The sequence below is a fragment of the Schistocerca gregaria genome, unplaced genomic scaffold, assembly GCF_023897955.1.
Source record: "Schistocerca gregaria isolate iqSchGreg1 unplaced genomic scaffold, iqSchGreg1.2 ptg000198l, whole genome shotgun sequence".
Classification (NCBI taxonomy): Eukaryota; Metazoa; Arthropoda; class Insecta; order Orthoptera; family Acrididae; genus Schistocerca; species Schistocerca gregaria.
This window is the reverse complement of record NW_026061736.1, coordinates 10800330-10815408: the sequence shown is the minus strand read 5'-3', so window position 1 is coordinate 10815408 and position 15079 is coordinate 10800330.

Below are 15079 nucleotides of genomic sequence, written 5' to 3'. Positions count from 1 at the left end.
GCACTGTCACGATTGACCTTTGATGCACTACTCGAAAACAATGGCTATTTAGTCAAGTATGGCCACTTAGTGCTGTTAATAAAAGGAGGAGTTTAAGTCAGTAACTCATACAAGACTGCCCCTCATTAGAAATTGGTAATGAGCAATTTGAAGTGAAGACCACATCATTTTATATAATGTTGTCCATTTTTATGTAACCAGGAATTTTATCTATCCCAACAAAGTACAGTTGGGAGTTGGGTTTCCAACCAGATATCTGGGATATCAGGCAACTATGGTCAAGACAGAATCCAAGTCTCCACATTATCAATGTGGCCTCAGATAGCACTAGCATCCCTCCCCCAAAGCATTGGTCTGTGGAGTTGGGTACGGGAAAACACAGAATGGGTACTCAGTCAGCAGAGTAGGATTCCATTCACTGATGCATCCAGGAGTAACCTGACATCTGATGATTGTCAAAGAAAGGTGTGAAAGCAGCAGGAAACTATGAGACTTCAGAAAGAAAGTTACCTGTTACTATGGCAGACTGAGTAACTTTTACTGTATGCTGCAATACAATTCAAAGTGATGCAGATACTACTTTTCACTACAGTCACTAAAACCTGTAAACAACAATTGTAACATCCCACAAACTGTTCAGTTTCTTGAAAATATAAACGTGCGCCTCAGTCATGGAATAATTTGAGGATTGCTGTGTGAATTTCCTCTTTGATGGAAAATCTCTTTCCTGTCAAATATGCACTGAGCTTGCTGGAAAGACTGAATGGTCTTCATCAAATTGTTGGCACTGTTTCACTACGACTGGATGCTACATTGCACTGCACCATACACTGCAAGAATTTCATGGCGAATTTGTGTGCAATTTATATGTTTGGCCAACAAGAAACTTACTGTTCCTTGTACTTCAACTTTGGAGTGCCATTTCACTCCCACAATGTGACGAACCTGTTGTCCGTACTGCAGCAGAATTGTCTCTCAGGAAATTGGTAACATGCCCACTCTTCTGAAAGGGTGCCGTGCCTGTTGCGTAACTTAATTTCAGAAGTCCCTATACCTCAAGTATGTCTTTTGAATGAATCAATAACCATCCAAGACCATTTCTTCAGCAATTCCTTTGGATCAGTGCTCATTGTGTAGAAGCAGAAGAAGATACACACATGAATGTGAGTCACGAGGCAACGGTTCAAATCTGTGTTCTGTAACTAGTGCAACATTCTTTAATAATTCTCCTGATACTGTGTTACTATCACATTGTTACTGTTAAATGTTTGTTTGCTGATGGGGTGGTAGGGTCAACCAATAACCCTCTGGAAATTTATACAGTGAGATAATCACAAGCCTATTTGGGGCCCACCCAAAAAGAACCCTGCTTGCCCCGGTACAGCATATTCCATAGCAGTTACTCAGTAATGATTGTTTCACTCCCCTCAACCCTTATTGACAAGTGGTGCATTTTCAAAATTATTTTTCTCCTACAATGTTCGCAGTTCAGCCAATAAGATCAAAATCCCATGCACTATGACGTACAATGTTCCATTACTGTGTCATTGGATGGTAGGCAAAAGCATGTCCAGAGCTTAGAGTAGTAATCGACTGTTCGTGTTAACAAGTCCCCAGCTCATGAAATCCATGTTTGACAAATGTGCACCCAGTCAATGAGACTGATCTCATCAAGATGGTCAACATTTGTCATGACCCAAAAATCAAAAGTAGCATAAAGAATTATGAGGGCATAGCAAGCATTTACCATGCACCCTGCCCCCCCACCAAGTGTTTTCTGGAAGTTGAGGAAGGCAATTGTAACCTGAGAGCTTTTATCGTCTGCTTTTCTGGGGTTCCCATTGCACAGCATTAGTTCATGCTGACTATGTACTGAACTTTGTTGCTGTCTTAATCCTCAACAAAATTTTATATGAGGAGCTTACATGCAAAAGCAAGCATGTCAGGAATTTAAAATAAATGAGACACAGAATGGAACAAAACAAACAGGATAGGCAGAACCTAGATAATCATACAATTTAAGTGAAATCAAACATTTGCCAAGATACAAGCCTAGGAAAATAAATGTGTGTCCACATACACATTTTGTGTGAAGGATAACTAATCCATTACATCCAGTCGAGTGATTTCCATTCCAGTCACACTGTTTCTCTAATGCAGAGCAACTGTTTGTGCTTCCGTGCTCCCTCATAATATGATGCATAGCACTAATAATTACTATTATTAAAAGGACACAGTTACTTATGCACTGACTCCACTTTTGATAGAATAGGAAAACTTCTAAGAAAAAGGCCAACAATTGTAACAAAAGAGGAATACAATGAGATCTACAATCAGTGACTCAGCTAAGAAACCTTGCTCGCCGATGTACATCTTGTAGGTCCTTAGATAGGGATTTCACATTAAATATGTGAAATAAAATGCATTTCCATACACAAGTACAAAGCTATGGGAAACACTCATACTGATGTTGAGACAAATGCATTCTAGAAGTCCCAACTAGATGTAAAAGAGCAGATGAACCACTACAAAACCCTTTCCTTGGACAAAAGCCCAAGTACTTTTCAGCCATCCAGTCTAAGATAATAGGAAAAAAGATGTTGATGGTTTACAGTAAACTATTTTTTAAGAAGCCTGCCAAAATCACTAGTACTTAAGTTGGAACACAACCATCACCGATGATATTTCCATGTTGCTTGTGACTGTTAAGAAAATTATTCTTTTTTGCATGTAACACTTACGTCAAAGAATACTTCTAAAGATAGTTAATGCCACAGTTACGTCATTTTATTCTGGCATGGTGATCTGAAACATTTTAAATAATAAACCTGAAATTTGAATAAAATATTGAAAACGAATATTAGTACTATAGTGGCCACTTTACAGTTTTTTCTATGGTATCACATACTACACTATAAAAATATGTGAAATGATATGATATGGTATAACAAGCATTATACAATAAGAGGTAAGTTATTTTGAAAGAAAGAAGAAGATTTTTGGTTTTGAAAATCGCTCATGGTTCATGTAATGAATATTTAAATGCTCTTTTTAAAGGAATATTTTCATTCTTGATTTGATTTACAGATATGAACTGCCTTTTGGCCTAAAAGTAAAAGTAAAAGGCATTCACACTGCAGTATGCTATTTTCCTTCTTATGTATGCCCAAAATAAGTTTCATGTTGACTGTGATAAATTGCATTTAGTAGATATGTTCATTTTTGGATGTCACCTTCTCATAATTTGCTTGGGCCTTTGCCCCGCTTCAACACGGGGTTGGCAATGTTAGTGTCACAGAGTGTTGTTGCCAGATGCCCTTCTTGTCACCATCATGTACCCCCCAGGACAGAAGTAATGTACCCTAGCTGTCTGCGTCTAGTGTAAGCCATGAAATAGTGCGAATGTTTTTCAGATGTCTGTAAGTTGTGTAACTGAGGTGGTACATGGGGACCAGCCCAGTATTTACCATGTGGGATGTGGAAAACTGCCTAAAAACCACATTCAGGCATGCCGTCCCTCGTTGTTAACCTGCTGGGCTGATTCAGTCCGGGGCCGGCCCGCCTACCGAAGTCCAGGAAGCAGCACATCAGTGCTCGTGGCTAACCTGTTGTTTCCTTCTCAGAAATTCATCTATGGAATAGCACTTGTCAACTTTCATTATCATCCAGCACCTTGTTAATTAAAGGGAGGTGATCAAATATTTTTATGGCTGCATGATATGCTTCTTTCTGTGCTACAACAAGATTAAGTCCCACTGTTTTCCTCCTAGTATTGTATTTATGAATGCTAGTATTATTTTCAAATTGTGCTGATCCTTCAAAACGAACTTCGTAAGAGTGTATGTGTTGTGAGGCTACCTAATTGCTTTATCTATGTGAAGTTTGAGGATAGGCACTGTGCGTGTGTGTAGGGGGATGGGGAGGGGGAGGGGTCAGAGGCCCCCATTCTAAATATGACATCAACGAAAGAAGGAAGTTAAATTTTCTAGTGATGTCATTGCCACTTATGGCAATCAAATTTAGAGCAAATGTTGCTGCACTCAGTTTTCTAATTCTTGTTCTCATCACTATGTACCCCCACGTATTTTTAACAATCAGTCTTCACATATTTCTTTTCCGTAATGCTTCATTATTAGTGATGATTTGTCTTTCCTTGTACAAAACTGAATAAGATGCCTTTTCTTTGTAAATGATGTGCTAGACCATTTATTGAGAACCAATGAATGACACTTTCAAATATTTCATTTATTGCTCCATCTGATATCGAGGTCGGTTATCGTGCTTTTGAGGTGAATTAAGAGAACTATTTTGCCTTTATCAGTAAAGTTTCAGGCAATTACCCTTCATCAAATTCATGTTGAGACCTAGAGAGGACAATTCTGGTCTATAAAGTGTGTCACAATTCAGAAATGTTAACTGTGTTCTTTAATGCTTCAACAGATTGTTATCCATAATAAAGGCCTGCAAGTAAGTGCATTTGCCTTGCAACCATTCCAGAAAATGGGAATGGTGTGTCCTTTTTAGTCACAATGCCTTGTTGCTCCAGTGATATACAATTAACTGCCACAAGAGGAGGGGATCTCAGACTAGATTACATTAATTATTTATTCCACAGACCCACAAAAGAGGGTATCCTCCTGGGTGTGGAACATGTCCAACAGTATTGGAATAGTACCTCAGAATCAAACGAAACAGGAGGTCCTGCCTGAGACCCAGGTATAGCTGCTTTCATTAAATGAAACTATATGGTTCCAGAGAGGAATCCCCATTTCATTCAAAACTGAGGTGCTATTCCATGACAGTTTGACATCCTCTGTGGTGCTCTTTGTGTTTTGGGGAAATAAGTGGACTGAGTTGTGAACAGGATTTTGGACTGAGGAGGGAGGCATGCTGGGGCAAACAGTGCAGAGCCACTGTGCCAGGGTGGTGTAGTGGTTCGTGCATCTGCCCAGTGAGCAGTGGATCTGGGTTCAAATTTTCATTCATCTCTTCAGTCTACATGTATACTGCATAGTTGGTTGAGACTTGTAAAGGTCCATGGAACAATAAAGTTTCTTTTCTTTTTGATGATCATTCATATCAATGTTATTTTCAGTTTCAAGTGACAACTGAAAGAACAAACTAATAGTCTTATCTCCCTTAATAATACACTTTTTGGCGACAGAGAGAATACAGGCAAATGATTTAATAGTGATGCATCATCATCTAATCCAATTTAGTTAGTAGGATACATGTTCTATGGATCATAATGATGAGGAATGAGTCATTTTACATTCATTTGCAAATTAATTTATGCATATGGTTACATTATGAACATTTCTAATGTTGAGAATATCATGATTTTGCCATGTATAAAAAAATATGAGGCGTACATAAAGACCACAAACACTTTCAATTATTTATTGCACAAGAACCAAACAGTGTGCAGCTATCATACACGTGTCATTTCAAAGAGACACTGAAAGTTTTTTTTTAATGTATACCACCACAGTGTAGTTTCGTAACTTGAGGATAGTCACCAAAAGTCACAAACGTGGTGTGTTGGCGTCCAACAAAAACTAGTGTGGTAAGGAGCCACCAACAAGGAAGGCCATTTACCACTGGCACAACAAATTTGTTATGATGGGTTGCTTGTGCCCGGGAAAGAGAAGCAGACGTCCCAGTGTGAGTGAAGTGAATGAGGAGTGCATACGAGAGTCATCTATAAGGAGTCCGAGAAAATCTGTGCGTCGTGCATCCCATGATCTCAAAATAGCTCCAATGACATAGTGAAAAGTCCTGCTACAGAAGGTGTCAATGAAATCATTGAAACTGGAGCTAGTGCAGGAACTCAATGATGATGACAAAGAGAAGCGTTTTGAGTTTTGTTCAGACTTGCAAAAACTGAATGGGGATGGTAATGGCTTTGATTACATAATATTTAGCAGGGAAGCCACTTTTCACACTAATGGGAAAGTGAACAGGCATAATTGTCATATCTGGGGGTACAAAGCATCCACACGAATGCATTGAATTTGAGCATGAGTCCCCAAAAGTAAATGTTTTTTGTGCCTTGTCGTACCAAAAACAGTACAGGCAATTCTTCTTCACTGAGAGCACTGTTACTGGATATTCCTACTTGGATGTGTTGCAGCAATGGCTGATACCTCAAATGCAACTGGACCCTTCATTCATTTTTCAGCAGGATGGAGCTCCAACCCATTTTCATCGTGAAGTTTGTGGGTGTCTGAACACAGAGCTGCTGCATCGATGGATCGGCCTTGCTACAGAAGAGGACAGGTGTTTCACTAAATGGTTCCCCAATCACCACATCTCACTCCATGTGACTTTTTTCTGTGGGGACGCATTAAAGATCTGGTGTATGTACTGCCTCTACCACATGATGAAGCAGTGCCCCGTTTGTTTGGAAGTTTTTTTACAGTTTCGCTTCAAATTGCAATATGTATGATATCTGTACAATGTTTAGTTCTTGTGCAGTAATTACTTGAAAGTGTTCCTGGACTTTATATAGGGTGTACATATAGTATGATAGGAGTGGCAGGCTTGTTAACATGGTGCTGAAACATACAATGGTAGCTAACGAAAAGCTCTGTTTGATGTGTTGCAGACACTACTGGCTATAACAACTCCCAAATTTAGGTATTTAAATATTATTCTAATGTTATCGTAAGATAAGGCATAGTATTCATTATACTATTGTTAAAAACAGCATTGTTTATTAAACATGTTATCTTCTATATGAACCGTAAAAATTGTATACATTTCATTTAAATTTGTTGCCAATTTGTTTCAGCTATTGCCACATGATGTACAGTCACTTCAACTTAAAAAATATACGAAAAAGGAGACATAAACATTTTTTTCAAGGCACTTTCTTGATCCTAAATTACCACAGCATTACATTTAAATGTTTAGCAGCCAATACCATTTTTCACAGCACCTGATAATTCTTGTAACTGTACCCAAGATGTAGTCTGGAATGTCTGAAACACCATTATCATTAGTTACCTTTATAATTCAGTCAATATATGTATTATTTTTTACTTTTAAACACATTTGGCAAAATAAAATGGATTTTTTCTTTAGCAACAGTCCTTCTCACACAGGCAAGCAAAGCCACAAACATTTCATCCTGGTTACTGTAAATGCACTCCAAGAACTAGCACCTCTACTTTGAGCAGTACTGTACTCTGTTTCACCCATAGCAGTTCACTATACCAGACTGCAGACAGAATGTTCACCACATCTTGTACTTTTTCTGTAAAATGTATGTGTTTCTGACCCTGCACAATTTGTCAGATACTCCAAGCAGTGCACACTTTTAGTATTAATCAATTCCCAGGGTAGCTTGCTTGGAATCATTTCAGTTCAGACACTCATTCCATGTTCCATGTGATCTTCACTGTCTTGGGGTGATTTCCATGCTTCAATGTAGCAAGCTGTACAATGATAACTGAATGCAGAAAATTAAGAATTGGAAATATAACAATAACAGACACAGTGTAATCCAATGAGCAATTGTACGTTCACTCACTCATTTATATATCAGCTTTGTATTCAATTGGAGGCTTTTTCCCCCATCATTTGTAATGAATAACCATGTCTCTGAGCTGGCACACTTCTAGGGATACGAGTTGTGACATTTCACACCTTCCAAAAGCACATGAAAATATTCTGAATTCAAATTTTGAAGATGGAACATTTTGGTGCTACATAGGCACTGTAATACACAGATGGAACACGATTCAACAGCAGAAACATATTACAAAATTAGATACTGTTATAAAGAGAAGATCCCTGATTTTGTTGTAGCAACTCAATATCATTCCTGTGTTTAGTCACTTCTCTGCCAATTCAGTTACAGTTACCTTGACAGAGAGAACACTTAAAATAGCAGTATGTCTGTGCTAGTAGTAAGTGGCATACATTCTAATCTCTTACAAAGGTTGAATTTCAATCACAGAATTCCATTTCTGAGGTTTGGAAGCAGTTTATGTTGGGATCACTATAAAACCACGTACATGCTACTTGGGCCCTTGAGATGTGCCAATGACTCGGATGGCTTGCTGTCAGATGCATTTTGATCTTTTTGGGTGTCCAAGGGCTGTGGTCCAGATGATCACACACATTGTCTGCGAATTTTAGATGCTAAAGTGAAGAAAAGTTTTCAGTCACAGCTATTGATTTGCGTTAACACAGGGATTTAACTTTGAGTATTGCACCATAAACCTGTTTTGATAGTAAAACATGCAAAAAGTAAGCTCATTCTTCACCCAGAGAGGTGCTGGTGAGTCTCCACAACACTGGTGGCCTTTACCTAAGAGGGTTCCATTGAAATAGGTCTCATTTCTTTTGCTGCCTTTGTACACTGTGTGTACCTAGAAGTGAGTTTCTATACTTGTTCAAGTTCATGCTGTATTGCATCCTAATAAGATGGAAGGAGGAGGTCGGAATTGAAAAAAGTGCTGTAATTGTAGCTCTGCATCACAAAGGCTATTCTAGCAAGGCAATAGTAACAAATTTTGGCCTAACCAAGACTACAGTAGTGTATACATTGCTCTGGTGCCAGCTCAAGTGTTTGACAATCTGGAAGACCCTGAGTAACACGGTAAAGCAAAGATTAGTTCCTATGTGTACAGAGTAAATGTGAAGAATCCTCCTGCACCTATAATTAATAATAAAGTAAACAATATGTGAGAAGCTCCAACCTTTGTCTCAGCAGAGCAATGCCATTTGTGTGACCATGACTTACATGGATGGATAGAGAGAAGTTGAATTGATTGCAATGGTCCAAGGATTAATCGAGTTTTAAATTTGTAAGCCTTCACTGAATGTTTACTCATTGACATCGTGGAGAACGTATGAAGTCAGTACTGATCAACAATTCAGTTCAATCTGCCAAGAGGCATATTAGTTGTGGGTTGATCTGCAGCAAGACAATGATCTCAGACAGACTTCTAAATTGTGCCAATAGTAAGTCAATAGAGGAAAGAAATTTGGGAAACTGAAGAATATTGTCTGGTGAAGTCAGCCGCCTCACTTAAATCCCATCGAATACTTACGGGATGAACTTGAAGAAGGGAGATTAAACACTAATGTCCCATTGAAAACAAGGTTATTAGAGACGGAGCACAAGCTTGGATTAGGGAAGGATGGGGAGGGAAGTCTATTCTGCCCTTTCACAAGAACCATCACGGCATTGGCCTGAAGTGATTTAGGGATATCACAGAAAACCTAAATCAAGATGGCTGGACATGGGTTTGAACCGTTGTCCTCCCAAATGCAAGTCCAGTGTGCTAACCACTGCTCCACCTCACCCACTGGGATGAACATGGCAGAGAGATCAGAGAACTGGCATCATCTAATGTTGAAAATCTATGGATTACAGATGCATGGGACTGTAATCTCTGCAAAAATATTATCTCCATAATGCCAACAGTCTGCGCAGCTGTTCTTAGCATGAAGAGTACTTAATGACAGAGAGAGAGAAAATATTTGTATTGTTAGCCTATTTAGTTTGAAGAGTGTAGTTGTCTATTAAAATAAAGTGCACAGCTTTTTTCATAGGTGATCGAATAATTTTGACCTGTAGTATATACTTAGTAACAACAATAAACAGATATTGAGATCCTTGTCAAGGAAGGTGATTTATTTACTAAACTAGAAAGGTTACAATGAAATGCATACCATTTACTCTGCTGAAAGAAGAAACTGCAACACCCTCAAGGAAATGGTCATTTTGGTCATACGATGTGACATCGCTGTAATTCAGGTCAAATGGAACATGTGTCACAGTGAAGGGTGTCCTGTCACATCACTACAATGCATACCACTCTCTGATGGCAATGCAGGTGTATATTCGGACACATAAAGGTGCCAAATGCCATCCTGTGATACATTTCCCCATAGCATCTTGGGCTGTTTGTTGGCACAATCTTTCATTAACTCACGATATATAGCGAAGTTTTGCTAAAGTTAAAAAGTGATTTTTACTGCTGAGTGTATATTTTTTGTTTTTTTCAAAGTACGACAAGAATTACTGCAAAATGGCCGATACACAGCTCAGTGGAGACAACATGGCGTGTAGAGACATTGTCAATAATAGATCAACTCTATGCATTGTTTGAATAACATTACATACAAGCTAAACATTGTAGAGACGAGTTTAAAAAAAAATCTTATTACTATTGATACGGTCATGACTCACAGAATGGATAACATAAACAGTTTGCCTACTGCAAGTTCCATATCCAATGAAGCAGCATAGAATTAAATTACACTTGCTCAAACAAGTGAAACAGTAAATGAAATACAGAACCTAAATAATCTAGCCGTAGGAACCGACAGCAACATAGAGTTGCAAGATATGGAAAGTGGATCACAAGCAGTAAATTCTCACGATTTACCGGGAGCAGATAATGTTCAAACAGTAAATTTCTCACAATTTATCAGTGCCATCATGCAACAATTTCAGCAGATGAATACAAGTTTACAGAACAGTGAGAAACTGTTTACGGAATAATTTCAGGAAATAAAGAAAAAACTTGACAGTAATGACGCTAAATTAACCAAAATTGATACTGACTTGAACAAAAGGATCACTCAAATGGCCACCTAGTTTTCAAAACTAACAGTTTTAGCAAAACATAATGAAATCAATGTCAAACCTTTAAGTAGCACATAATGACAAAAGTAGGAAAGTGCGTTACCCCTCATGATGACATCACGAGGCGTGTCACACAAGTAGAGGCAGATTTAGAAACCATGGCCAAGACAATCAAATCAGAGACAGACAGATGTTTTTCTAAAATGAATGAAAATAAACAAACTAATTAATTTCACACCACTTTGGCGAATTGTGCTTGGATGGGGATGAATAGGTGATTATCTGGACAACACAACACCCAGTCCCTGAGTGGAGAAAATCTCTTATCCAGCTGGGGATCAAATGCAGGCCCTTAAGATCGATAGTATGTCACACTCACCACTCAGCTAACGTGGGTGGACAATGATTTAATAGAAACAAGCAGACTGCAAACTGACTTATTCAACAACCTTGGACACTGGAGCCAATAATCAGTCTGTATTTATATGTCCAAAAGTATGTGATCCGTTTGTTTTGTTTACATAATCAATGAGAAACATCAGCTTAAAAAAGTAAAATTGCATCATAGTGTTGTCAGAATTTATTCTCAGTGACTATTCCTTTTCTTTGCTCCCCTTTCATTTTGCAGTCCGTCTATCCCCCCCCCCCCCCCCCCCCACACACATCTCCACCATCTTCCCCCTCCCCATATATGCCTATCATGTACAATGCAGTTAGCTTTCAGCTCATATTGACTCCAAATGACCTTTTTTTTCCAGTAAATTGTGTCTTGCTGATTACCGCATCTTCCATCGTTAAGCTCTCAGGTTTTCAAATCTCATCCAGCGCAGGCACCAAGGATCAGTCTTTCCTTCTCATCCTGTCTGGTAAGTCTCCTCTGACCTATGGTTTTGGGCAACTTTTCCATAACTCTCTCCCTTTCTTAAGTCTTGCCAGTCTTCTTTCTTTCCCTTCAAATCTTCTGCTAGAAGGAAGAGCCATTGGCTCTGAAAGCTTCCACATTTCTATATCCTTTGCATATAGTTTCTGCTGCCACCAGTGTGGTGAGTAGATCATCTTATTTATCCAATTATACTGCAGCCATCTTCATGATAGTGCTGGCAACATGGCTGTGGATGAGGTCGTGTTTGGTATGAGAGTCAGCTACCATCTGACATCGGTTTACGAGTACTCAACAAAAAGCTTGTGAGAATTCAATTCCATACAGCTGGAACCAAAAGAAAATTGGTAGTTCATACCAGCACAAGACCATAAATGAAAAAGTTGTTATTAATAATCTGTGTCCCTGACACTCTGTCTACAAGTATGTTAAGTAAGTTTCAATATACCATTTCACACTTAGCACTTATTCTGCTTTTAACACTATTTTACTCAACTCCAGTTGCTTGTGACAAATGGACTGATGCATCAAACAGGCTACAGTACATTTTATTACATGATACATTATTCTCTTTTTCGCAGTTTTGGGAAAATGGTGTACACTGACACTTAAGTAAAATGCTAATCCGTGTGCATGCATAGAACTTTATTGCAGGTTTCCTAATACAAACTACTCTATCAATAATGTATTGGACTGAGTGTAATGGAGCAGCTTGTCTTTTATTGTTAGCCAAAATTAGCAGCAATGGCTTTGTGTACATGGTAGCTCCAAACTGTGAAAAGCTTTGAGAGCACTTGCCTGCTAAAGGCAAAGGATCTGAGTTTGAGTCTCAGTTTTAATCTGCCAGGAAGTTTCACATCAGCACACATTCCACTGCAGAGTGAAAATTTCATTCTGTAAACATCCCCCACGCTGTGACAAGCCATGTCTTTGCTATATCCTTTCTTCCAGCATTGCAGGACAGCTTCTCTGAGGTTTGGATGGTAGGAGATGAGGTACTGGAGGAAGTAAAGCTGTGAGGATGGGTCATGAGTCATGCTTAGGTGGCTCAGTTGGTAGAGCACTTTCCCACAGAAGGCAAAGGTACTGAGATAGAGTCTCAGTACAGCACATAGTTTTAAATCTGTGTACACTTTACTGCAGAGAGAAAATTTCATTCTGGAAGCTTTGAGAGGTTGTGTGTTTGGGTGGGAAGGAGTGTTTTACGACTGTGGAACATGTATTGTGATTAGTTGGTTTATGAGCACAGAATAGAACTACTGAAACTAATAAGTTATTGGAGGTAATTTGTCACACTTTTTGTGGATTTTAGAAGCAGAGTGTTCACGACTTTGCAATACAAATATTCCGAATGAATCTCTGAGATTGTATTTACAAGATGACTTGAAGTTCCCTTGATACCATTCAGTAGCAGCAGACCACTTCTGTGGCTGGCCAAATATTTGACAAGTCTCCTTACACATCAGTGTAGCAACTGTGAGGAGAGAAACCTCAAATTGCCAAATTTTTCTATATGTGCTTAATTTTACTGGCTGTGCTCTGGATCTTCCAAGCTCTGACTGGGAAAAATGCTCCTCAGAGAGCACAACTCCCCTTCCCTGGGCTATGTTTTACTCGGGCAACCATTGCTTCCATTTCTGCTATACCCCTTGGAAAAAGTCATGCCTCACTATTCGTATCTCTCTCCTGTGTCAGTGAGGCAGCTTCCTTTTAGCTCTCTGTCACTCTGAAAAACATCAAGATGAACCACTGTCCAAAGGTCTTAAATCCCTAAACAAAATTTTTGTAAGAGTTATGTGTTTGGTGGCATTTAAAAGGCCTAGCTGGGAGTTCACCTGTAAGACAGCAATCTCTGGCACACATCCCAAAGCCAGATTTTCTGCATTTGGCAGTCAATTGCATCTTTCACAAACATTACTTCTCACTCCAACACGTAAAATATTTGTGTGAGTGAACAATGCAGAATGTCTTGACTCTTGTCCATCCACACGGTGGTGCCATTAGGGATCACAAAGACACTTACTGGGCCAGGCTGCCACAGTGAAAGTTTCCCCTCACCGCCGCTTTCCAGACGAGCTCAGCCAGATCCCCTTATTCCCAGCTAATGTACAAATCTGTTTTAAATTACTCTCTAAACTGACTATCACTCAGACATTTAATATCAATACCGTGCTTCATTCGTAATTAATTGCACGGCTCAAGGTGGACCTCTACTATGAACTCACAAGAACTAGTGTATGTTGTATGACAGTGTTGAAAAGTTGTCCTGTAACGAATATAATAGCTTCATAGTTAGGTCTACATCATTTTATGGCCACAGAAAGAAAGTTCCTGTTTCAATTGAAATTTTAGCTTGGAATGTGAAATATTTTAAAATGTTGTGTAAATGCCCCATTCCATCACACGAGTCAGTTTAGGTGGTTGTTGGTCACAGTTTGGAAGAGTCCATTCAGGATAGCAGACAGCTGGTCATACGTCGTACCATGCACAAATAGAGTGTAAGGAGATTTGCTAGCTGATTCTCAAGGGAATGAAATATATGGTGGGAACCTGGTATCAGGATGACATACAAATGTACTAGCATATGGTTTAAGTTAAGTGATTAATAGCATACTGTTATTGGAAGCAAACACAAAATTTTGACCACGATATTCTTACTCCTCACATCAAGCTATGATGAAGTGGGCAAAGTTGTGTTGAAAGATGTAGCCAATTTTCACAAAGCCTGTAAATGTTGGTAAGTGAAGTATTCATTTGTTAGCGAGCAATGTAGTCAAATACATTGGGACTGTAATAAAAAACTATGGTTGTGGGATTAGACATGTCTGTTATCCAGCTTGGCAGCAAAATTCTGAGCCCTGTAAGAAACCACGTGTGATTTTAACCGACGCACATCTCGATGAAACATTGTGAGTGAAGTTCTCTGTACTGTGCTGTGTGGGCAAGGTTCAATAAGGGTGCACGCAGTCCTTGTAAGGCCAACTGAGGAGCTACTCGACTGAGAAGTAGCATCGCCGTTGCCAAAAACTGGCAAGGTCCGGGACAGAGGTGTGCTGACGACGTGCCCCTCCAATTAATTTGGTTAGCTGAGGATGACACAGTTGTCAGTCATCACTGTTGAGACGTCCGATGCCTTTTTGCATAGATCTTTTTTTGGGGGGGTTCTAGTCATGGCTGAAAAGTACTGATTGTTATTAAATTTTTTTTTTTTTATGGAAGAGTAAAATATATGATTATTAAGCTGTTGTTATAAAAGTGTGCTTGTAGTCCATCATATGTACAAAGACTCTCTAAAAGAAGGAGGCTAAAAGACTGACAGTATGCACAGGTTCCTAATATATCTAAACTTCAGCTAATGCTCAGTATTGCTGCATTATTCAGCTTTTCCGTAAATTCACAATGGGGCACTGACTGGCTTCTAAATAAAGTTCAAAATTTCATAACGACAAAAATAAATATAGATCAACCCAGAGCACAATCTTTTTTAAATCTTGTCTTCACAAGAAACAAGTAAAGTTGAGTTACACACTGGTTCCAGATGTGGACAACAGCTAGTTATGTCTTTAGATTTTTCTGTTCTCTTCATAGATTAA